The 25,091-nt window shown below is 40.5% G+C and overlaps 1 protein-coding gene across 2 annotated transcripts in view; it reads left to right on the forward strand.

Moving 5' to 3' along the window:
- The first annotated feature begins 3,590 nt into the window (after positions 1 to 3,590).
- The window catches only part of nrip1a (nuclear receptor interacting protein 1a), a 32,414-nt gene continuing 10,913 nt past the window's right edge, over positions 3,591 to 25,091 (forward strand). Inside the window, exon 1 of one of the 2 annotated variants that reach the window (XM_057351576.1) lies at positions 3,591 to 3,836. The gene's annotated coding sequence lies outside the window, so the exon portion shown is untranslated. Of the gene's footprint in view, positions 3,837 to 23,038; positions 23,744 to 25,091 lie in introns of those variants that run through there. The other variant, XM_057351578.1, reaches the window with a different exon arrangement.

Genomic DNA, 25,091 nt, shown 5'->3' on the forward strand with positions numbered 1-25,091 from the left:
ACTTGATAGCCCTGTAACATGAATGGCCCTATCCCAAATGGCGCACTTCATGTGGACTTGCGGTCTCGTGGACTTAAATTGCGCGTGCTCGCCAAGTCTACAAGTCCGTAGTGTGTCCCATTTGTCTTTTTAGTGCTCAGAAGTCTGCTCGCGAGCGCCTCCTTTGTGCCCGCATTGATGCAGACTCTACTGAAGTCCCCTACCCCGGAATCCTTGCGAACGCCCAATCACAGAACGGATGGAGGAGTGTCGTGGATGTCAGACATATACGTAAAAATGACGGATACATTTTTAAATATACGTTTTGATCGAATTCAAAATTAATGAATTAATTACTTTCTTATTCACATTATTGCTTATTTATTTTCTATTAAGCCAGCTGTTCAAGAATAAAAACTTTGAATGCAGTGCATTTTCTTACTTAAGGTAATAAGCCATGTTTTATTGTAGATTTATATCTAGTTGTCTCTGGGCTCTGTAAAGCTGAACAACACAGCTTCTGTAGTATAGAGAAATATTAACAACATATATGCATATTAAGAGCACATTATGCACATTAAGTATTGTGTATACAAATAAACAAATATACATAAGCAGTTGCATTACAAACATAAGTATCTATTGCATAATGCTCGGGTGGCATGTCAACATATGAAATACAGAACTATAAAAACAGGCAGCTCCTGTCCCAATTCTCCCAAATAACAACAATGGGGCAAGTGTGGTCAACTTCACGTGGCGCTGCGCAGACTGATCAGTGTATGACAATAAAGTACCGCGAGAGTGATTAGAAAGCACCGCTTGCTCTTTCCGGCGTGATGACCTCAAGTCTGTCCCAAAATGCACTCCCGTGTACCCTTGTGGACTCGTGCCTAGTGCCCTATAGGTCTGCACTTCCTGACGTCACCAAGTGTGGACTCGGAGGAGGTCCACAAGACCGGAGTGCGCCATTCGGGACAGGGCCAATAGAGTTTAGCGGGCTGTGCGTCAGTAATAACGGTCCGTGGGGAAACGCAGTGCTCCGTGTGTACTGTAGTTAAATGGATTAAACAAAGCTTTGAGGCAACAAAAATTGCCTCGATGATTTTTTGTATTCGAGTTACTCGAGTAACTCGAGGAATCGTTTCAGCCCTTTCATTGGGCATTAACTAATGTTAACAGTAAAAAAAGTTTGATTTAAATTATGGATTAGTAAATGCTGAAATTAACACGAAATAAAAAAATATTGTTCATTGTTACTTAATGTTAGCTAATACATTAACTAATGTTAACAAATTAAACCTTATTGTAAAGTTTTATAAAGACCGGGGGCTAGATGTTTGAACCTCTGTTCAAATACATTTTAAAGTAAACATGTTGGACTGCCGAGTAACATTTTGACACCTTTACTAAATTGTTTTGATGTGGCAAGACCTTTGAACATATTGCCTGAAGACATAAATTGTCATATGAACATAATCCCAAACACTGTTTTTATAACAATGACATGACAAAACCTCATCATCAGATTTCAACACGTCTGAGCATCGGTTAGCGCAAGTTATCACATAGCATTGTTGTGCCGTGTTAATCACACACGATTAACGCTTCCAGACACTTTTATTTTGTCAGCTGCTACAATCAACATTAAACTGTCACGTTGTTGTTTTTATATAGCTCTTTTCCGCGTTCTTAGGCGGCATTCATTTCGCGGCCTCTATTTTCAGCGACTGTGTCAATATTGTGTTAAACAGTAATTTTTCTCTCTATGGTGTTCTCTTTGGCAAGACCAGCAACCTTTGTATTTGAGTCCAAAGGGGAGACGGCAGTTTGTGCTTCTCACCCCATATCCTTGTTTGCACCTGCCTGCCCAGGGAGCCTTTGCTCTTCCTGGTCATTGAAAGTTCAAGGGAAATCAGTGGAATCAAAGGTCATTGTCTCCTGGCAGACCTTATGTTGACCGTCACATGCTGGGGCCAAAGTCTCTTTGTTTTTGACTGTGCTGCCTGGTCTGGTAGCAGCGTTTGAACTTTCGCGAATTATGAGGAGGAATTGGATGTGTTATTTAACCTCAAGATTATGCTTTAAAGGAAGCATCCTGCTCTGGCTTCTGTACTGGTTACACTTAGAAATTGGCAGTGTCGTACTAGATATTGTTAGGTCTGCATGCTCTTCATTTGTAAGTTACTTTGGCTAAAAGTACTTTCTAAATGTAAATTGAGGTGTTTCTTAAAATGACTACTATGCAGTATGCAAGGATTATGTTTTACTTTATATCCATATATCTTCAATCCGTCAAAATGTGAAACATCACACACGAGCAAAAGGTTTTCCTCGCATCTCACACAGTAGTGACTGTTTTGGGAGGAGATGATTGAGTATCTAAAGGGGCAGCAGCTGGGATGTTAACATCTCTTTGTATGCAAGGAAAAGCTGTGAAAAACATGATGGCTGATACTATGTCCCATCAGGATATAGCCCATCTGTAACCTCAGTGGGGCTTGTTTACTCCAGCCAGAACTCTTGGTTGGTCATATGGGGTCTCGGGAGGTGTGAACTCGGTGTAAAAACTGTGACTTCTCAAGGCATAGAGAATCTGATGCATGATGTGACAAACCTTTTTATATCCTTTAGGATGAGCATTTATGTCTACAACTAGGGCTAGACGAATCAGATTTTGATCATGTTTTATTAAAACAACATCAGCAACATGTTATGCGTAAAGATTCACTTGAAAGTGTTAAAAAATGTTACAATTAAAATAGCACTTAAGTCACATTTTCTCATGTACAGTATCTGCTTATGCATCATGCTTGATTTAAAAGTATTTTAATTTGCTTTTTATGTACACTTTTGCCTAACGGAAACACATTTACATAAACTCTAGCTCTCTCACACACACGGGTCACTAAAATCACAAAGAGTCATGTGTCTACGCTACCTCCCCTGTGCTGTTCATGTGATCATACAAGTCATCTGATTTAAAGAACAGGATAAGAGAGTACAAATAGTTAAGCTGTGGCTTTAAGGGTGGTGCCATTATTGGAAAGTCCGATTCATCTTAGCGAATCGGTTCTTTCGGACGAGTTGTTCACTCGGCCGATTGTTTCACCAATTCATTCGAGTCGTTACTCAAAACTCTTCGCAGAAGTCTCCGCGAGGCAGCTTATATGTTTTTTTGTGTGAAAAAAACGTTCCGTTTTTATTTAAACACTGCTGTGCTGTTTATGATCACGTTTCTAGCTAGCTATAGCCTAACCATTCACATTATTTTGCCGTATGGTGATTATAATTAGCCTACACCAAATTATTGCTACCTACCACAATAAAACGTGACTTGTCAACTATAATCAAACAAACAAAATGAAAAAGGTAAAACATTCTTACCAAGCAGATCCGCATTCAATTTTGTCTTTGAAGGAGAATCAATGCTATATTATTACAACGTTGGTTGCAATGTTTGTTATCATCTAGTGTTTAAATTTGACGAGCATCATACCGTTGTGTATTTTTGTACCGTCGGGTTATTTAGAAACGCTTTATGAGCCGGTTGGATTGAATCACTCCAGAACGATTCGTTCGAGGAATCGGTCGAGCGTCCATGCTGAGGGTAGGAGGAGTGAACATGGCAATGCAGAGTGCCGGGGATACCTTGAATAAACAATTCAGTCAATCGACTGACTGCATGACTCAGAAGCAGTAGGAACGGCATATGTGATAGACATCGCCAGCCCCATTCTCTCTTCCGTGAATTGAACTGAATTGATCGTTAAGAGAATATCGCGTGCATGTTTCCGAGTAGTTCCTGAATGCAGCATCATTTTCAACGGGAATCTCTTGTTTCAGCGTCTGAACAGGTAAATCTGTATCTCAAAATAAGATTTCAGTTGTCATTTATGGTTTATCGTATGAACGCTCCGGCAATGAAGGCTGAATCCGCAATGCATTTTATTGTGTAGCGGCTTGTGCGTATATAAAATAGGCAGGGTGACAGGGTTATATATGTCACACGTTGGTGATGGGGTGGTGGGAGCTGACGTTTCCATTTTGTGTCTTCGTGATTTTTATCCGTTGAGTGTTTACAAGCAGGTTTGCACAAATATGTGGGTTGTTCTATCTAATGCATGCGATCATACAACATGACAACAAAATCACAATAGTAATGGCAAACACAATTTTTACAATTATCCTACATAAGAACATAACATGCATAATAATAAATGATAAAACAGTGCATTTGTGTCTGCGTTTAGTACAGCAAAGCACTGTGGAGACATTACAAACGTGACTGTGAATACAGAATGACTGTGATACCTTGCTTACCTCATAGTTTATGTTTAGTCAAACAGAGACTCTTCAAATGCTTGTGTGAGGTCTTTAAAGTGCTCTGAAATATTGTTTCAAGAAACAAGCATCTCACCAGCTATAAATTCAACTGTGAGTTTTATAAGTAATATTTTGTTCAGCTCACATGCAAAGCATTATTATATGGTCAGATTCATTTATTGAGCATTTCTTCATGATGATCGAACACGAATACTTTGGGCCGTTGTTACCTTTTAACATTTTACGTGTTTAACAACAGGATCCTTACTTTGTAGTGCTCGGGTGACTCATGAGTATGTTAGAATATATATCTTATTTGCTTGGACAGTATGGAGTATTGAATGAAATATACTGTACATTATAATCTGCAAGAACACTATATTTGACTTTATTAGGATATGAATACGGTCCGCTGTGTACATGTTGATGTTCTTGTAAAGAGTAACTGAATCAAAAGTATTATCTCTCTACATCAGGTCTTTGTTTCTTCTGCTCTGAAAAGTTTCAAATGTTTGTATTTGAACGGCTTGCTTAAGATCACGTTGACATGTAAATTGCAAAGCTTACTACCCACAGCCATTACTTTAATGTGTTCTTTCCAAACTTGTGTGGTTTGTTTTATAAAATATGTCTTAAATAGCTGTGAAAAAAGCTTTTGTAAACAATAATGTCAGAGAAGTAGTAAAAAAAATGGATATCTCGACTATTTAATGATATTATTTGTGTGTTGAATCAATTTTGAGTCATGTTTTCTGTATTTGAAAGTGAGTTCTTCATTCCTTATTCCTTAACATTCCTTATTGTTAACATTGCTGTTAGTTATCAATATACCAGTTGAAGAAACACTTCAGATAGTGTTCATCTGAAGAAGTCAAATTGAGGGTTTGAAGGTCTTTTCTGTATTTAGTCAACAGCCCAAATGTTCACATAGTCCCCCATAGAGGTTTGCAAACTCCTGCTCTGTTGCCTTTGTTCTGTAATATTATTACCCTCCCAGTTTATCATATTACAAATTGAATTACGAATCTCTGGTAACTGGACTTTGACCATTTCGGAGTAGGCAGTTGACAGAGGGAGACAGTAATACTCCTGTCGTTTTGCACAGGGCAGAACGGTAAAGGCCATTTAGAAAAAAATGCAGGATGAGGAAATGGAAGGATGGAGTAAAAATGTGGTGTGTGTGTCTGCGGATCGAAGGGGTTCATTGTTCATAGGATAATGACAGGTTCATCTACTGGACAGGAGGTCACCACACCCCTCAATCATAACCTATAATTGATTGGCCATAATGGAGATTGAAGTACATTATTCATAGTTTGCAAAAAAATTACAGCCCGTGCACTCTCAGATTGGGGTCAGATAAATCAGGAGGAGAGGTGCACACGCAAGCAACGGCTTGTTGAGGAGATGACCGGCTGAACGTGATCTTGTAAACATCAGGGATCAATGATAGCACGCTAGCAGAGATCTCAGCACTGCAGCAGCTTTTAAGAAGACATTTACAGTGCCTCTTAAATTGGCTCGTGTTTTGGTCCGTGGAGGGGGGTGGTAAAAAAAAGACAAATGCAAGCAAAGAGTCTTGTATTAAACTAATTGCGTAAGCAAAAGTGGAGGGCAAGAGGAAAAGAAGCATCTTAAATCATGTCTCGGTGTGCCAGCTCATCTGTCAGCAGTGCACCACAGAAATGATTTTTCCATCTGTAGAATAGAAATGTCAGACCGAGGCGAGCGATGTGTATCAGTGATGTTTTTATAGAGTAGACCAATATTAGGTATGCGATTTATGGCACATGTGCCTGCTATTCTTAACTTTGTGTTAACACTTAGTTGTTCATAGCATTGCCATATTGGCATACACATATAGTTTGGTGTACTTTGCCGCTTTTGTTGGCTAAGAATGGTCAAATTAGAGAAGGAAACGGCTGAATTAGATATGAAAAGCAACTAATTTCTTTTAGTTTTAGAGCAGAACTGTTGACTGTCAGTTTTCCCTTAAATGTGTCTTCACCAGGTTTTCTAGTAAACACTACATGCCTACAAAACATGCCAATAAAATTGGAGGTTTTTTAGCCATTTTGGATCAAAAATGGATCAAATTTGGTTCGGTTACTGTGTAGGAAAAATCTGTATTTTGATTACTGTCTGAATTTGTAATAAAGAATTGAAAAAGATTTTCTAGCGGTGAGGTTGCATATTGCAACCAACAGCTCACTCCACCCCTTACCCCTTCCCCTTCGTTTTCAGATCAATTTTGAAATGGAATAGTTCAGCTGATCATTTCAAATATATATCAGCCAGTCCGATCATACCAGCCGATCAGCACGTCTCTAGACAGCTTTAATGGCTGTAGGGATAAAGGTTCTTGCAGGTCACCATGTGGTAGGATCAGCATAATTGGAGGCTTGAGAGGACACAGTAGGGGCGATGGTTAAATTGGACTTAAGACTGTTATTCAATGGTGTCTTAATTTAACTACCTTTGGTTAGACGAAGCAAAGTCCACTGAGAAAAGTGGCTCACTCGAATGCCAATCATTCCTCACCGATCCCGAGACTTTTGAAGGTTACAGGGCTGTCTGTGGCTGGGTTGACGGATTGATGCATGTACCCTGTCGAGCAGAGAATTCGGAGTCCAAGGCCGCCGCAGTGATACCCTATTAGGAGGAATTGTCCTTCACAACTTCTTAGTTGCTTGTCCTTTCTGGAGCCTACAGAGCTCAGGCAAGGGCATTGTGTCTGCTACAATAAGCCGAGGCTGTGAAGTGCCTCACCCTCACATAATTATATGCCTCTAATGCAAGCATCCTTCACTGTTCATCCACTCACACCAGCCACCGCGGCAGAACGGCGTAGTCGGTGGCAGACGTATTCCTACTTCATTAAACTTGGTGTTCGGGGGCTTTTTTAGAAATTAAATTGGTCCTGCAATTAACTAAAAGGGGATTTTTAGAATTTATGAATGACTGAGGAGATTGATATATGGCGAGAGGGGACAGCAGTTTGTGCAGTGGACGTGAGGCAGAGGTAATGGATTTATCGCCATGCTGAGAGGAACGTGAAACGAGGTTAGGTGCAAGAATCACTGTAACCACATTTTAGGATCATGGCAAGCGAGCACACTGTTCGGTCTCCATCCCAGTGTCTTTGTGGTCGAGACCGGTGTCTAACAGTTTCTGTCAGGCGCGGTGAGGTTTCGAAGGAGCCGTGTGGTACCACTGGTGATTTTTCAGTCTGCATTATGTGTGCCAAGTTCGATAAGATCTGAAGTTAGAACAATTTGCTCTAAGAGACAAAGACAGCTTGATGATGCGCACATCAGGACAATGATGCACAGCGTGAACTTAGACCTTAAATGTGTTTCTTAGGAGTTAATTAAAAAGAATTCATTAGCTGCTAATCTATATCACACAGTGAAAAAACATTATGGTGTCATGGTTTTAAAATGTAAATCCTGTGTGCTTGTATTACAGAGTATTGGCCTTTGTAGATGTTGAATCATCAGAGACAAGTTTGGATTTATTTCCTAACGGACACTCTCTGTTTTACAAAATGGGACTCCACAGCTAGCGAATGAACCTATTATGGCCAAGGGAACACTGTGTTCGATCAGTCAAGACAAGACAATTCAATATATTCTAGTATTACGCACTCATTTTAGTGTCAAGTACCATGGCTGTTGTTGCTAAAAGCGAGTGAACCATATTAGGTGTACCAAAATCACAAAATTGACACAGATTGCAGTAGACGAGATGGTAAGAAAAACTAGGTCTTTACAGTTTCCAAATAAACTGTAAGTGGTATTTGTCTGTGCAAAACTCCCTATTATTGTGCATGGACATTCTGGGTATTTGCCAGGTGTTCAGAGAAGTTTATAACATGTTGCTTTGTGATTCCAAGGGTGTTCTCCTAAGTCGATTGCTTGTTAGCCCAAGTCAAAACAGCTTATCTCAAAGTCTTTTTCTGGACCCTAGATATAGTTCAGGTCTCTCCTTTAGTTCAAGAGGTCTTGATTTAAAAAGGATAGTTCACTCAAAAATGAAGATTGTGTAGTCACCCTCACGACTTTCTGTCATCTGTGGAACACAAAAGAAGATATTTTGAGAATGGTCTCAGTGTCTTTTTGTCCATACAGTGAAAGTCAGTGGCATCCAGTGTTGTTCGGTTACCAGCGTTCTTCAAAATATTTGTGTTCTGCGGAAGAAAGAATGTTATGCAAGTTTGTCATGACATGAGGTTGATTTTGGGTGAGCTATCCCTTTAAGTCTGAAAGTGTTTGGAAGGTAATACATCTCAAAAAACCTCATGAGATGAGGTATCATACATGTCCATAGCACTGATGTAAGGGCTAAAATGCTTAAATAAAGTAAAAAGTATCAGCAACTAGGGTTGGGACGATAAACGATGGCATCGTCCATCGCCGATGGCTGGCAGCCATCACAATGTTGGGCTGGCATTGTGATTCCCCTGCATGATGCAATTTTCGTCATCAGGAGGGTCCGCGGTCATCCGCACATCCCGTCCGCATACGCGTACAGCACATTCCCAAGACAAATGTTGACAGCCGAGTCCACATTCTGCGCATGTGTCAAGCTCGTCCATTCATGCTTATCCGCAGTTGACTATGATTTGGAAGCTGCGCGACGCATGTGTGTGCGAGACGGAGACGGACGTAGAAAGTGAACGCAAACAGTGAATCGTATTAATGCGCTCACGTTGTGTGTGTGTAAACTTGTCAATGACGACTTGAACTGTGTGCGTCCGCAATGGCAGCGGGAAACATCAGTACCACGTGACCCGCGCAGTTGACTTATCACACACACACACACACAGCCTACACTGGTGGGCTCACAATCTACTCGTCTTTCCACATGAAATAACAACCGGACGAAATTCCAAATTTGCAGGTTGCACATGTGCAAGTACTTGTGAAAAAAAATCATGCTGTCTTGAAAACTGGTCACAAAATGTGTTTTGGTCGCAGTCTGGAGCATTGATATAATTGTTTTTAATGTTTTGGCAGATGGCCATTTAGCAAACTGATATACCCCAACCCAACCCCCGCCTCGCCCTGCCCCCCCCGATGTCATCGTCCATTGTGATGTTTCACTGTAGGCATCGTCCGATGCCAATTTGGTAGACATCGCCCAACCCTATCAGCAACAGAGATGGTGTTGTTTTCATTAGCAAGCTGCAATAAAAAAAATATGTAGATCTACAAAAAGGGCTTGTGTTCCGAGGAAACCTGCCCTGTAGTTCTTAATGCCTTTTCAAACATGGATTACAGAACTAATGTGTTTATATGGTTCTGATATGGTGTTATGTACACCACAGACATGTTTTTGTGAATATTTTAAGAGCCAGTCAGTTCATGGTCAAGGCCTATTTAGCGTTGGAAAGACCTTTGGCCGAGAGCAAGTGGCAGTGGCCAGAGGATCCACAGTACTAAAGCATAAACTAGGCTAATCTGTTACCGGGCAACAGCATTCACCACTCCATAACACGTAGTGGGTGTGCAGTTAATGCTGTTACCCGGGGGATGCGTTTTTGTTGAGTTCAGCTTGTACGTTTTTTTTGCCGTAGTCTGGTTGCCCTCCGTGTTTGGACTGTGGAAGGAATCCGCGGTGTTGGAAAGACCAGGGACAGCTGGGTAAACATTACAGTACTGTGCCACCTTGATATGTTAATTCTTGCTTTGCTATAGAGGTGTAGTCTTTTTGTTTTGGTCATTTGTGCTTTTCGTTTTGTTTTGTTAAAGGTTTTATTGCCACCCTCGCTCTTTGAACAAAAAGTGTCACCTCATCCATCACAGAGGAGCAGATGTTTTTTTCATTTGATAGTCATCATCGGTAAATCTGAACATCCGTTACCCTTCCCCCAAGCGGTGCATATTAAAGAAAGAGGCTCGGCGAGACCTTGGAAGCGGCAATCGTGTCCTGGTCAAACTATGAGGCGCCGTATAGGGTTTAAATCAAACTGCGCTTATGAATACATATATAAAAGCGTGCATACACACATATACATTGCTCACATATACATGTATACTATTGGATGTTCAAGCAAACACATAAGAAAAACATGTGCGCACTAATGTGAAATCCATACTAATACATCTTATGTTAGTAATGCATGCATGTACACTTTTTCGCGCATACATACTGTATAAACTCGATGCGCGCAAACACACCTATACAATACTCACGCATACATACAAACTCTGCGTACATACACATCTATGAAACACTCGCGCATGCATACAAACTCTGCGTACATACACATGTATAAAACACTTGCACATACATACAAACTCTGCGTACATACACATCTATAAAACTCTCGCACATATACTAAATATAATGCACACTTTTAAATAAAATGACACGCTTTAGTTTGCATGCATAGTGATTTCATATGTGGATGTGCGTGAACTTTTCAGTGTAAACGGAAGGCATTTCAGTGTAAACGGAAGTAACCTGGCGACTCAACGAGGTTGGCAATGGCAATGGACAGGGATCGTGCTTCAACCGAAGCAATTAGCATTTTGCGAAATGTTCTTGCTTCGCCATCAATTATTATATCAATTGCTGATTCCGTGGAATCAAACGTGTCACATTGTGCTCAGCGGCAATCAGAAACAGAAGCTGAATTGCGCACTTTGTCCCGGCCTTCGACGCACGACTTTTTGCTGTTGTGTGTAGAAAAGAGGCTGAGATAATTATCATGCAGGCTGATTTTGAACAGCACTTTACTGTTCATTTGTGTATTTTTAGTGGGCATCTCCAATAATGAGGCCCGAAACCTGATCCTGCCGGCTGTGTTGAGTGAATTAAGGGCGTTTGACGGTGGTGTGTCATCTGCAGTTCAAGGTTGACATCCACTTTAAGAGTCACACCAAGGTCAAGCACGGTTTAATAAGCTGTTTTGTCAGGTCAGGACACATGATCTTTCCCTGGCCAGTGATTTGGGTTAATTATGAACTGAAGCCGAGGGAAAAACAAGGCTTTGGGAAGAAAGCTTTGTGTTAGACTGTCAAAGCACACACAATTTCCTTTTATAAGATAATTGGGATGAAAATCATGATCATTATTTTTTGTGGGGGTTTTGTGTCTTACGTCTTAAGCATTAGATTTTGTGCCTAAATCTTATTTTTAGCAGATTTATTCATGTCTGCCATTTTTACAAAGATTTAAATAACATTCAAAGTTGGGCAGACCAAATCTGAGTTTTGTGAGGTTAGGAGGGTATTCTTTTGTTTTTATGGTGGTTACGAGGCTGGGCGATATTGACCACATCGCAGGATGTAAACACCGGTCAAGAAGCACTTCTAGATTCATTTTAATTTTATTTAGTAAATCTTACATACATATCTTACATTTTGATTTGGTTATAAATGTTCTGTTGGTTGTAGTTTTTCAAACATTTGTGCAGTGTTAAAAACTGAAACAGGACGTTCTTCTGGACCAGCATTGGACCAGCATTGTTTAAGTTTTCCAAAATGGTCTATACGTACAATTTGATATCTTAATATCTTTTTAAATTTTGACGATCCTTGATATATATTTTTGCTTTTGCTCTAGAATAATTGGAAGGGATTCTGGAATTTCCTTTTTCCCCTAAAAACATGATTCTGTATGTTTTGTTACTCTATGTTTTGCGCCGCTTGAGAGACCTAAAGGGGGAGGGTCTACTAGTGCCATCTTTGGCACATTAATCTTCATTTTCAACTATATTGTATTCTGTAATTTTATATATTCAGCAGCACAATTATCATGCTAATATCCAACATTTGATATATTGCCCAGCTCTAGTGGTTTCTATCCTGTTTTCTTAAGGTATATCACACAGGGTTGCATGATGAGAGGCTAGATGTCAGAATGCCTTGAGCCTAAGGCAGAAAAATGATGACGTATCCCACCACCAAACACTTAACCCACAGCGTCATTATAAGAAAGGTTTTTTTAAACCCTGCCACTGAAAACTTTAATGGCTGTTGTTTGTATCTCAGACCTCATGGTAACTTTTTTTGCAGAGTGCTGCGTTCATTTGTGGCATCAGCAGAAAGGAACTGGAACACAATATCAGAACTGCTAAGCTATGGTGGAATTATTTGGGCCAAAGTGCATGAAATAGAGGCTACTTGTTGCATAGTTAAATCTTGCTGATAGCACAACCTTATTATTCAATCTGTCTATACACTTTTTTTCATCTAGATTTCGACGGTAAGACACAAAATCTTAGTCCAGTGTGATCTCACAAACAACGTGTGTTGGGTTAACTTGCTCTGAGAGTGCACTTGCAGGCAAATCAGTCTCTTTTCAAAGCGAATCTAGGGATATTTGTGTTAATCCAAAATGACAGTTACGACCTTAATACCCTTTTGATAAGCGTCGACGTGACCCGTGCAAACCAGACCACGACTTGGGTCTACTGCGGTGACCCAATTTCAGACACGGTTCAGTTAACCCTCATTATGCACAGCAGTCGTGACAATTTTGAGCTTTTATGTGCCAATTTTTTGCTTATGTAACCTCAGCTAGCGCCTGATACTCATAGCTAGACGTGTCTGATTCAGCCGGCCTGCTCTTTGAAACGATGTGCACTTTTTGTGGTTTGACCTCGCTGATTATAAGGAGATTACAGATGACCTGAAAACGTTTGAATGGCGTAAATAAGGGCAATGATATAATTCGCGCTCGGGTCTGCTCATCCGTCCGCTCGCTTGGTGTGGGCGGCGAGGCTAGCAAGGAGAGCTGAAGGTGATAAAACATCCAACTTGCCTGTAAATGAGATGAAGACTGGGCCAGCACCCGGTTCAGCCATTAAAGATGTTTTATAGCGCCCGTGCGCACTCTTCCCCCTGAGGTGCACGCACATGTAAACCTATCTATCACAGGGAATTGACCTGCCTTTGAGTGATCACTTCACAGTGCCCGCTGTTGTCATGAAAACATGCATATGTCCTTCATGTAGATACCCAAAAGACATCTGACGTTTCACTTTATCGATATTGTGATTTTTTTACTTACATTTCAAACTTTCAACAGATATAAAATTTTCACAGATGATATTGTGACGTTATTAGCAAACACAGCTAGTCATATTTCACGTCTGAGTGACATTTATGTCTCTTTAAAGAAATCGCTCGGAACTATCTCAGCCACTTTGCTTGCGTTCGGCAGATGCCCTTGATAACAGCGGATAGTGAAGCTGCCCTCTGTGCTCGTGGAGCAAAGCAGAAAATAAAGTTGCTGCCTGCAAAGTGCTGCAGTGGGTGGCTTTAAAACATTCCCATCCACTTTCAGCTCTGCTAACCTTGCTGAGCTCTGACATCATCCTGGAACAATGTCAGATCCATGTAGATGAATATAATTAAACAAGCGCTTATCATCCAGCCGGGAAAGTTTAGTGGCAGGTCAACTGTGTTTGCCTCTCTCTCGGCTGAAGGTCGAGCGAGGGTTCGGCAGGCGGTTCGCAGGCTGGAAGGTATGTGAAAGGCACAAAGCACACTCAGGCCAGCACAAGAACATTTTCCAGCGCACAAATGTCTATTTTTACACTAGCTTGTTACATGGAGCCAGTGTGGCTCTTTCCCTTTCCTCCAAAGTACCATAGTTTCTGCAGTTATTGGTACACTAGTAACCTCAGGCTTTTGATGACAGTGTTAGCAAATGCAACTATTGGCAAGTTAGCAAATGTAACCGTTTAGCTATGGTACTTCAGTAAAAATGATAGTTGGCCTAACAACAGTAAGGAATAAGCTAATAAACTAGTGTTTACACAAAACATAGTTGCCCAAAAATGTTTTTTATTTTTCATTTTTCTCTCATTATTTACTCACTCTTGTCATGCTAAACCTATGACTTTCTCGCATGCATAAACAACAAAATCAGTTTTCCCATCCACGTTTTTTTATGGTTAAAAAGCATAATTCAGAAATTCTTTTGTGTTTTACTTTTCACGGAAATTCACACAGATGTGGAACAAGAGTGAGTAAATAATAACATAAGTTTAATTTATGGTCAAGAGATGCTAATGTTGTCGACTGCGAATTGAGAAATGCAACAAGCACCATTTGCTACCTAACAAGTAAATCAACATATAGAACCGATTCGGGGTAACCTGTCACGGCCAGCGCTGTGGTGTTAGGTCTCCGCCTCGAATTCTAGCTTGTTCCAGCGAAACCATTTGCTTAAGATAGCATGAGGCACAATATGTTACTTAATAAGGCAAGGGATTTTCAAAGTCCTTCGCCATTAGCCGCTGAAATAATCTCCTCCATGAATAGAGAAGGCAGCCGTGAAGTGAGTAAAAACGAATGTGCTGCATAGCCTTTGGGTAGGAGCAGTATTTAATTAAGATCAGCCTGTCTCACATACTGTACATGCCTCCTGATAAGAGCTCGAAAGCACATCTGGCAATATGAGAGCTTGATCTCTCTGCGCTGGGGTTAATGAAGGTGGTCTCTGCTGAGTTATGTGATAAAACTGTGTTGAACTTTTCTTTTGTCCAGTTAAGAAAGTGGAAGACTGTGTGACCTATTTTCACCTGTGGAAAACAAGGTCCTATAAACTAAGTTTCCAGCGCTTGGAGTGGAATATGTTCTTGTGGAAATCAGGAAGGTTATGCTTATTAGAAATATAAATATTGCTGTAAATCATGAATTTCTACAGTGTGAATAGATCTCTAGTTCAGTGGTTCTCAAACTTTTTTGTTGTAAGGCCTACTTTGTGTAGAGTGCATTGCTTTGCGGCCCAGCAAATAAAGACTTATAATCTTAAACTTAAAATTTATTTTAATTAAACCAAGAAAATATTCAGTTAAACAATGCTAAAACATCAATTCTTTTGGTTGGTGGCATTGTTTTTCTGATGTTTGATTGCACAAAATTTATGATAAATATCTATATTTCTAAAATGCCAAAAAATTCTGTGGTCCCCTGAAACCATCTTGGGGCCCCCGAGGAGACCACGGCCCCCAGTTTGAGAACCACTGCTCTAGCTTATATGAAAAATTCAATATTGGAGCAATTTTTATGCACTTTTTATTTGACTATTAAGATTTCTAAAGAGCATGCCATTTCATGAATCTTTCATGTTTGCTTATATCGTAAAAAACGATCTCTCTCTGCTCACTTCTTATGGCCCGTGTTGTGCTTAGGCTTACAGGAGTAGACAGACTAGCCAATCGGCCTTCCTTTTTATCCATGAACATAACCTCTGATCTCAGGGTCACCTCGTCTCGGTCCTTATCAGCCCCCTGGCATTTCTTCAGCACATTGCCACATGAGAAATGAATACCACTGCTCTGTACAGTACTCTAAAAGCCGCATGACGTATTCTCGTCTTAAAGGGATAGTTCACTCTGAAATGAAAATTTTGTCAACATTTACTCCTCACCCTGTCATTTCAAACCTGAATGACTTTCTTTCTTCTGCAGAACACAGAAGAAGATATTTTAAAGAAAGTTGGTAACCGAACAGCGCCGGCACCCATTCACTTCTATTGTGTGGACACAAAACCAATGCAAGTGAATGGGTGCCGGTTAACCACATCCTTCGAAGTATCTTCTTTTGTGTTCTGTGAAAGAAAGAAAGTTATACATGTTTGAAATGACAAGGGGGGAGTAAATGATGACAGAATTTTTATTTTTTGGGGAACTATCACTTTAAGAACAATGATTCGTTTTAATGCATTGGCCAATTTTTACATTAACAAGCTACATTTTTCACATCTTTCACAGTGTACCTGCACTTAAGTGTTGTCAAAGTTTAATGTGTGCGAGCACCACGCTGAGTTCTGGCATTCTTATAGCTCAAATGCGTAGAACGTGACGCCAAGGTTGTGGGTTAGATTCCCAGTAAGTGCATGAAGTGATAACGTATCCCTTCCATCCAGCGTCGGAGAGAAGCGTCTTTCAAATGCATAATTATGAAAGAGTTTAGTAAGCAGAGCCTACGCAAGCCAACCTGAATGCGTTGTATTTTCAGATAAGATATCTGCCAACATGTTTTTAGCCATACCGGACCGGGATGAAGATCAACACTGGATTCCGTCCCCTCCTGATCACCCTCTCGAGGTTAAACTAAAAACCGCTCCATGCGGGGTAAAGCACTCCCAAGTGCACGACAAGAACAGCTGGGCACCAGTGTGGCCGCGGTTGGCAGGGTGTAGGGTTTCATCTGCCGAGGTGGTCAACTCTACTTCCTCGGAAGGGGGCCCGGGTCTCTGAGAAGCTGTCATCGTTCAAGTCGTAAAAATTCTGCTTGTATCAACCCTGTTTTTGACCTCCCAGAAAAAGGGCCCCTATTTTAGGTGCACGTCTACGAAGTGTTAATACAGTAGCGTTCGTGCCATGCCAGGGGGTGTGTAGTTACGTAAAATGGTGTACATTTTACGTGATTGCAATGCATAGCATGGCATGATGTTTCAGTTAGTGTAACACTATAGCAGTGGGCATCAGCAATCTGACCTCCTTATACGGTTGCCTATTTCATCTATTAAATAGGTGTCCCCAATATTTTTTGTAGCATCATCGTAAAGCTCAATGTGTGTTTATTTGACATTTTTAATATTTGAATATTACTCAAAGGTCCAGTGTATAAAATTTAGCGACATCTAGTGGTGAGGTTGACCCGCGGTGTATGAAGATAGAAAAAGCTCATTCTAAGGTAATAAAAACATAACGCTTCATTATGTAAGGTCTTTATACACTTCTGAAAACATAGTTATGTATATTACATTGCATTTCTGTCATTTTTTAAACCAATAACAATATACTGTCGATTAAAAAACTCGCTGTGAGTGTCATCCACACAAAATGATAAATCTTTATATTCACATACTGGTCTGTTGACGGTAAAGCCCATTGCACATTGAGTCCGAAATTTGCATCCGAAATTTCCCCACGTTAAAAAATAAATACGACCTCACGTTGTGTCAATCCCATTTACACACACTACCTCCGATATTTTCGTCCGTCATAAAAAAATTCGGACCGGGTTCGATTTTCTGCGTTTTTGCATCTGTAGCAAGCATTTTGAGTGGCCTTTTATAACAATTCAGAGACACCGTACAAACGAGAGCCAAATACGAAAAAACGCATGCGAAAATTTCGGACTGTATGTGCAAAGACCTTAACACTTTACAATAAGGTTGTATATGTTAACAATAGTTAATACATTAGCAAACATGAACTAATAGTGAGCAATACATTTTTTCAGCATTTATTTTAATGCTAAAGTTAACATTAACTCGATGAATAAATGCTGTACAAATATTCTTCATTGTTAGTTTGTAAACTAATGTAGTAACTAATGTTACCAAATACAACCTCATTTTAAAAGTGTTACCTTGTTTACTTTATATAAAACGTATTTTATTCGACAGCCATAATATTTATGTCATACTATTTGTTTTATACATTTAACAAAGCAAAACCAAATGTCCCCTCTGGGTTAGATGTACCCCAGGTCGAGAATCAGTGTCTTAGTTGAAGCACTGCCTTCATATTGCAAATCGTATCTCTGGCCAGACGAGCAGATAACCGCGCAATTCGGCTCTGGCGTGAGGTTAGAGGTACACAGCCTCTATGAAATTTTTCATCAAAGGAACTGATAACGCAGGCAGCCGTCGGAGAAAGGCAGGATATTTGAGATATCTATCACTGTAGCGTGAAGGGATTTTTGTCTTGCAGATGCAGTTCAAGGACGCTGCAGGCAGCACGACCCTCAAGGTCACGCGAGCTCACCCTCTGACATTCACTCACTACAGAGAGAGAGAGGGAAAAAGAGTGTGTGTTACAGAAAGAGAGAGAGAGAGTGTGGGGGATGGGAAGGAAGATGGGGTTTCAGTAAAAGTCATCTTCCCTTGTGTGCTCTGAGTAAACAGTTCACTTTGCTCTGTGTGAGTACAGCCAGGGCCTCATTTGCTCAAGCGTTTTCACTCATCTCTTCCATTTGCCGACAACTCGAGACATGCTGTTCTTTGGCTGACTCTCGGTAGGGCCGTTTGTCACGTCAGGGGGTTTTATTTGACTTAAGTAGGAGTTATCTCGAACCGGGCTCCAAAATTAATGCGCCTTTAAATTCTGCCCTGTTTCGGGCCTTTAAACAGCTTTTATTTGATGCGTACGAAGCACTCAGAATATTGAGATGGCATACCATTACGTTTTCCGACGTACAGAAGCAGGAATAGGTTTTTAAAAATGAAACCCTTTTTATTTACTCGCCCACTTACTTAAAGGCTTTCTTACTTTTTCCTTACTTACTGCTCCTTTAACAACAAAGAATTGTTGATAGATTGACATGACAAAGTAAATGCTATAGTTCGATAATATTTCTGATACTGTTTGAAACTCAATAAATAAAGAAATAAATGACAAATCAGAAATGAGGCCAAGGCGATAGAGCGCCTATGTAAACGTTGCTTTTAAAGAGACAGTCCTGTCAAAAGTTTGCTGACTCGTGTAGCTGTGCGACTCGCACTGTTATCACCTCGCCATTAATTTTTTAATCCCACTTCATTTCTGCTCATTAGCGATTGCAGGACTGACAGGCTTGGCCATGTCCATCCGTCTGTGTCAGGACAACTATTACCTCCCCCTGAGTTGCGTTCATTACTTTTGTCTTTTTCAAGTCCTTCAAAAGTGCTTATTATTATTTAAGTCAAACCGATGGAAAGTGTACTGTCAGCTCTTTTTGGAACGGACCACAGTAACAGAGAGCAGGCCAGGAACACAGAAGGGACGGTTGGAGGAACATAAAGAGCTCATGTGCTGTGGAGACCTACAACCAAATGCTCAGGGGGAGTTCGCTGCATATTTTATATAACTGGTTACTATGGCGATCAGGAAAAAAATGGTTTGGTGTTCCCGTAGTTCAGTTAGTAGAGTGTTGCATTAGCAGTGCAAAGGTTGTGGGTTCGACTCCCAGGAAGCACACGTACTGAAGAAATCCTTATAGCTTAAATGCACCGTAAGTCAATTTGGTTAAAGCAGTTTGGTTAAAATATAAAACATGGTTATTGGGGAAAATCTTACAATTTTATAACTTGAGGAATTAAGTGGGTCACTATTTAGCGTACCTTGGTACTGCATGACTATGTTTATTCATAGACTGTTTTATTTACTTCATGGTACTTCAAAGAAAGGTATTTTGTAAGTGTCCACTAGTCAGACTTATGATATTATTACTGTTTCATTGTAGTCTATGGATTTTAAAATACATCAAGTAGTTTTGGATTTGACTTACATAAGCAGCTCAAGGGAGACTTTCACAAAATAAAACTGTTTATGCATGAAGAAGATGTCTTCGATTTCCCTGGAAAACAGGTTTTAACTGTGGCACCTATAACACAAAAAGGAGAGAAGCGTACTAATGTCATATGTCAGGATGTCATCAGTCAGTTTCACTAAGCAGGTTTTAACTTTCATTCCGGTTGAACTTATGAAAACACCACAAGGGTGTATATATGCTAAATTGCTGGTTCTTTAGAAATATGACCACAATCTCTTGAAATAGCAGACAGGGATTTGTGTATTTATGCTTATGCAAATAAAAAATGACTAAGATGTGCCTACAATAGGGTTTATTATGGTGTGTTGACATGCTTTTATATGAAACATATGGTCACATATAGTTTTAAAATGGAATGGCTTAGTTTGGTAGTTTAGAGTTGCTTTCACATTAGTATTAGTGGTCAAATGTTATGGGTTCTTAAATGGCCAGTACGAATGTATAAAGAGCAGGCTGGCTGTTGCCTAATGTCTATATATTTATATTTCAAAGCTTCATAATTTGGCCAATTTATTCTTCAGTATTATGAGTTGGAGCTTTGTGTACTTTGCCTTTAAGCATTCAACTCTATCATAGTCTGTCACATTCTTGAAATCTCTCGCCCTCTTCCCCTGGATTCATGCATTTGGCTCTGATAACTGCAAAGACTTTACTGTGTTAATAACTTCTCTCTCATCTTGGGAAAAGGCAGGAGACCCAGGCACTGTCTTCCCTTTAATGTGCTGGCTTTTCTTCAATCATTTAATTAAGAAAAGGAGTGATTATTCAGCCTGGAGTCAGCTCCTGCTGCCTTCCAGTGCCTCATTCATCTCTGATTAAACTTGTAGCGTTCGGTAACTGTGCTTGCCTGCTCTTTCTAGGGCATGAGAAACAAGAGGAGATTGTGACATGTAAAAAAAGAGCAACCCGAGGTCTCTGAGGTACGAGACAATGATCCCCTTGGGTCTCTTTGGGTTGATGAAGACTCACAGCTGGGTTATCTCTTTTTGGTTTTAACTTAGGAGATAACCCGGTGTGGTGGTTTTGGCGCATGGGATAGACTTTTACGGAGAGGGTCTGACCCGTCTAATTAAAAGGATACTCCACCCAAAAATGAAAATTCTGTCATGAATTAATCCCCCAGCCCCCCCACCAGTTTTTTTTTTGTTCTGTTGAACACAAAGATATTTGGAAAAATGTCAGCAACTGACATTTCTGGGACATCATTGACTACCATAGTAGGAAAAATTAAAATGGTAGTCAGAACTGTTTGCTTTCCTAAATTCTTCAAATTATCTCATTTTGTTTAAAAACAAAACAAACAAACAAAAGCTATACAATAATTTTTTCTACTATGGTAGTCAATGATGTCCCAGAAATGTCAGTTGCTGACATTTTTCCAAATATATTTTCAGAACAAAGAAGTTTATACCGGTTTGGAACAACTTGAGGGTGAGTAAATGATCACAGAATTTTCATTTTTGGGTGGAGTATCCTTTTAAGCCTTAAACCCCCCCAAAGAAATTCACAAGAAAAACTTTCAAATGTTTTAAAGTTAAACATAGGAAGCAGTTTTGTTTTCACATATTATATAAGCACCATTTTACAGGGCTCTAATGTATTGTCACCTGCTGCTAAATGGATGTTTACAAACAGAAGCAGTGTTCGCCTAAGGAGGTAACCATAGCAACAGGCTGCAGAAGTGCTTTCCATTACCATCATTATTGGATGGTACATTGTAAAAAAAAATGGATTACATTAAAATATTTGATCCAATTATAATATATTATTGATTCAATTAATATTGACTATGTTTATTAAAGTTGTATGACTTTTATTTTGAATTTTGTACAGAGCAGAGACCCATTTCTGTCTAGTGCAAAATGTACTAAATGCAATTACTGTATTTTCCTGATTTTCCCTTGCTGTTACATGTCTGTACTTGAATATTTCGTTGCTTGTATACATCCTTACTTGAAAGTGTTACAGAATGCATTGATATATTATTAACAGTGAGGAACGCAAACGTACACAGCTGAAAGAAATATGAGGTTGCGATTTCCATCTCGACACTATTACCAGTGGAAGTGCTATAATTTGAGTCAAGTTTCTCAGCCAAATGTGACAGCGGTTGTAAACACAGACCCCACCAGTGGAATTCCACCGGGAGACAAAGTAAGGGTTGAGAGTGCCTGGTTCCCTTCTCCCTTTGCTCTAGGGTGGAAATGGTTAACATATCACTGTAATTGGCACCCGCAGCTGCTTGTCCTCTCCACAAACAGGAGGGGATGATTTTTCCCCCGGCCTTCTCTCTCTCTCTCTCTTTCTGCAGCCTCTGCTTTGTGTGACAGCTGCCTAATTGGGTATTCTCCCCTCGTAGCGAGGCTGCCTCCTCCGGCCTCAACTGCTGACGAATGGCAGCGGATTACAGATGAGGACACTGTGACCCGTTCGACCTTCCCGCGGCGGGGGAAGCGGAGGGAGGGGCTTGACGGGCCGGGCCCAGAGCCTCGGGTCACTAGAGGATGAGGTCGTGAGAAGGTGGAGGATCTGCCAGGTGGCCAATGACAGAGTTTCACATGACAGCGGCTTGATGTCAGTGTGTCAAGGGTAGACTAATGGCACCGCATCCTCGCAAACACACAGACGCGCACGTTGCGTTAATCCCCGGCCTGTCGAAAACATCAAAATGTGAGGCAGTGATTTCCTGTGGGTTGTCTAGCTTTTATTTGGGTTCTCATTTACATGTCATATTTCTTCTGCTGAGCTCCTAATGATGCTCATTATAGACATAATGGTGTCCTGGGTGAGGTATATAATTATATACAGCAGACATTGCATTTGCTATATTTCCGTCTAATGCTGTTCTGTCTGATTTATGTTTTTCACCTCTATTTACCTTGCGTGCTGTATATATTGACTCAACCGAGTTTGGGGGCGGGGCTATCCATTCGATGACCAGTTAAAGAAGGGGGTGCGTTTAAGACACCTGTTCAAATAGCACTTCGAAACTTCACCTTTGACTGCATGATGGGGTGCACAATATGTCTGAGACCACATCAGCATCGATGAGCTTTCGATTTAAACGCTCCGTCCAGGTTCATTTTTATGCCCATCGGATGAAGTACAAGTGAAACATGATCGTACACGTACAGTATATGTTGTATACGTACTAAAACAAAAGCTGGGATTTAAAGGCACTAGGCTAATGACTGTATGTTTCTTCATGTCAGCACCTTAAAATCTCATGGCGTATGTGCAGCGAAACTAATGATCCAAATGAGCCCTTTCTCTCCAGATCATTTGCTGCACACACCGGCCAGCCGTCGGTTAGACTTTCCACTGTTAAGAAAAAGAGCAGAAATTCTATAAGGTCTCGCCTGCTGATGCATCTCAGCTTGGCTTTGCTCTTTCAGCCGTCACAGACCCACAACCGGTCTCTGCTCCAATTCGCACACAAACAACCACACACATTCATACTATAAAAGCGAGTGTGTGGCTGTGTATGCCAGAAAACACAGGCTGTCGGAGGGGCCGTGCCTCGTTCTTGTCACGCTGCCAAGATGCAATATCACTCAGCTGAGTTAGAAAGACGTCGTTGTAAAATATGATGAATTATCCCCGTACGGCAGAGAGTGGGCCCGTCTGTGGGCGTGTGTACGTGAGAGTACGTGAGGGTGTATAAAGAGGCTACGCTTGAGCGTGTGTGTCTGTTTTTTGTGAGGGAGTGCTAGCGGCGTGGCTGCGGCGCACATGAGAGGGGGTGAGTGTGTGGGCGGGAAATAAAGAGAGCGAGAGAGACCAGCCACAGGGTTACTACACGTTTAATGGCGACCTTGTTGCTTGCGCACTTAGCTGAGTCGCTCCGAGCGAGCCTCTAATCCTCCAACCTGGTGCGCGCACGCTTGATTAGTGGCCTTGGTTATCTGGCTAGAGGACAAGGCGCTGCCCCCTCCTTTGCTGGTCAGACTAGGGCACTGAAGGGTGTTAACCCCGAAGAAAAAGAAGAGCGATAGAGAGACACTCGGACAGAGAGAGAGAGAGAGAGAGTAAGGGAGAAAAGGGGCAGGATGCTATTGAGGTGTATTAGTATTCAGTCAGAGCCTTACAGCCTGCAGAGCAAATTGATTACTACATTGTACCTGTTCTTGGTGTCACAGCTTCATAAGAAGGTAAGATCGTATACTGTATATCAGCATGAGCGTGGCAGAAATTGTGGGCTTTTTTGCTGTAAAGTTGTATTGCCTTTGTATTTACTTTGTATATTATACTTATATGATGGACATTCTTTTAAATGGTTTGAAATGCTACATTTTGAAGTAGCTTTATATTATTAGACTTTAAATGTGCACTAATGTAAAGCAAAACACTTAAATAGTACTAAATAGTATTAAAAATATGTTTTTAATTGTGTGAAATCTTAGGTGTAACGTCAGTAATATAATATAAAAACATTTATTTTATCGGGAGATACAGTAGTTGCCTTACGGGGGCTGACATCACTTTTACCAGAGAGATCACATGACCAGCTGAATACTTGTCACTTTATCTTGATGTTAAAGTGATCCAAAAATGTCATTATTTACTCACCCGGTTGTCATTTCAAACCTGTATGACTTTCTTTCTTCTGCAGAACACAAACGAAGTTGTTAACCTGTACCCATTGACTTGCAAGTCAATTGATACCGCTGTTGTTCGGTTACCGACTTTTTTCAAAATATCTTCTTTTGAGAAAGAAAGTCGTAAGGGTTTGAAATGACAAGAGGGTTAGTAAATGATGACAGAATTTATGTTTTGGGGTGAACTATCCCTCTAAAAGATGTATCCCTCAAAAAGGTTTTTATGATAAAAAAATCAATCACGATGATAAAATCACACAGACAAACATTAATTATTGATTGCGTTATAAAACTTAATTTCGAATATAAAACTTGTTTGATGTTGAAATAATATTAACCCTACCAAAGTCAACACCTCTTTTAGTTTTTATAGTTGTGTAAGATAAACATTGGCATAAACACACAGGGCCTAAAATATACAATGTATTGCCAGTAACTTTAAATGACATCACATCCTGGAAAAAGTGGAAGCTGTCTGTTTTGGTTGAGGACATTGCTTGGCTATCTCTGATGACACAAGCAGTATAATGTGAGGGTCATGACACACATGCTGACACTTCATTTGACCCCTAAGTCACTCGGACTTCCATGATACTTGGTTTCCCCTCATTTGGACATTGCCATGACTCGATCGTTGATACCAGTTTTCAACCAACGACCCTGCATCAGTGTGGAAAGGCCTGAAAGACATTACCAACTACAAGCCATCATCACCTCAGTCTATGGGTAATCAACGACTGGCTGACGACCTGAACGACTTCTATTGTCGTTTTGAAATGCAGAGTCTCACCCTTCACACCCGCCCTGACCCTATCTCTGCTATACCATTAACACCTCCTCTTGACATTCAACCTGCACTTAAGATCTGCGAAGAGGATGTTTGCCAGCTTTTCCGCAAACA

The sequence above is a fragment of the Triplophysa rosa genome, linkage group LG14, assembly GCF_024868665.1.
Source record: "Triplophysa rosa linkage group LG14, Trosa_1v2, whole genome shotgun sequence".
NCBI lineage: Eukaryota > Metazoa > Chordata > Actinopteri > Cypriniformes > Nemacheilidae > Triplophysa > Triplophysa rosa.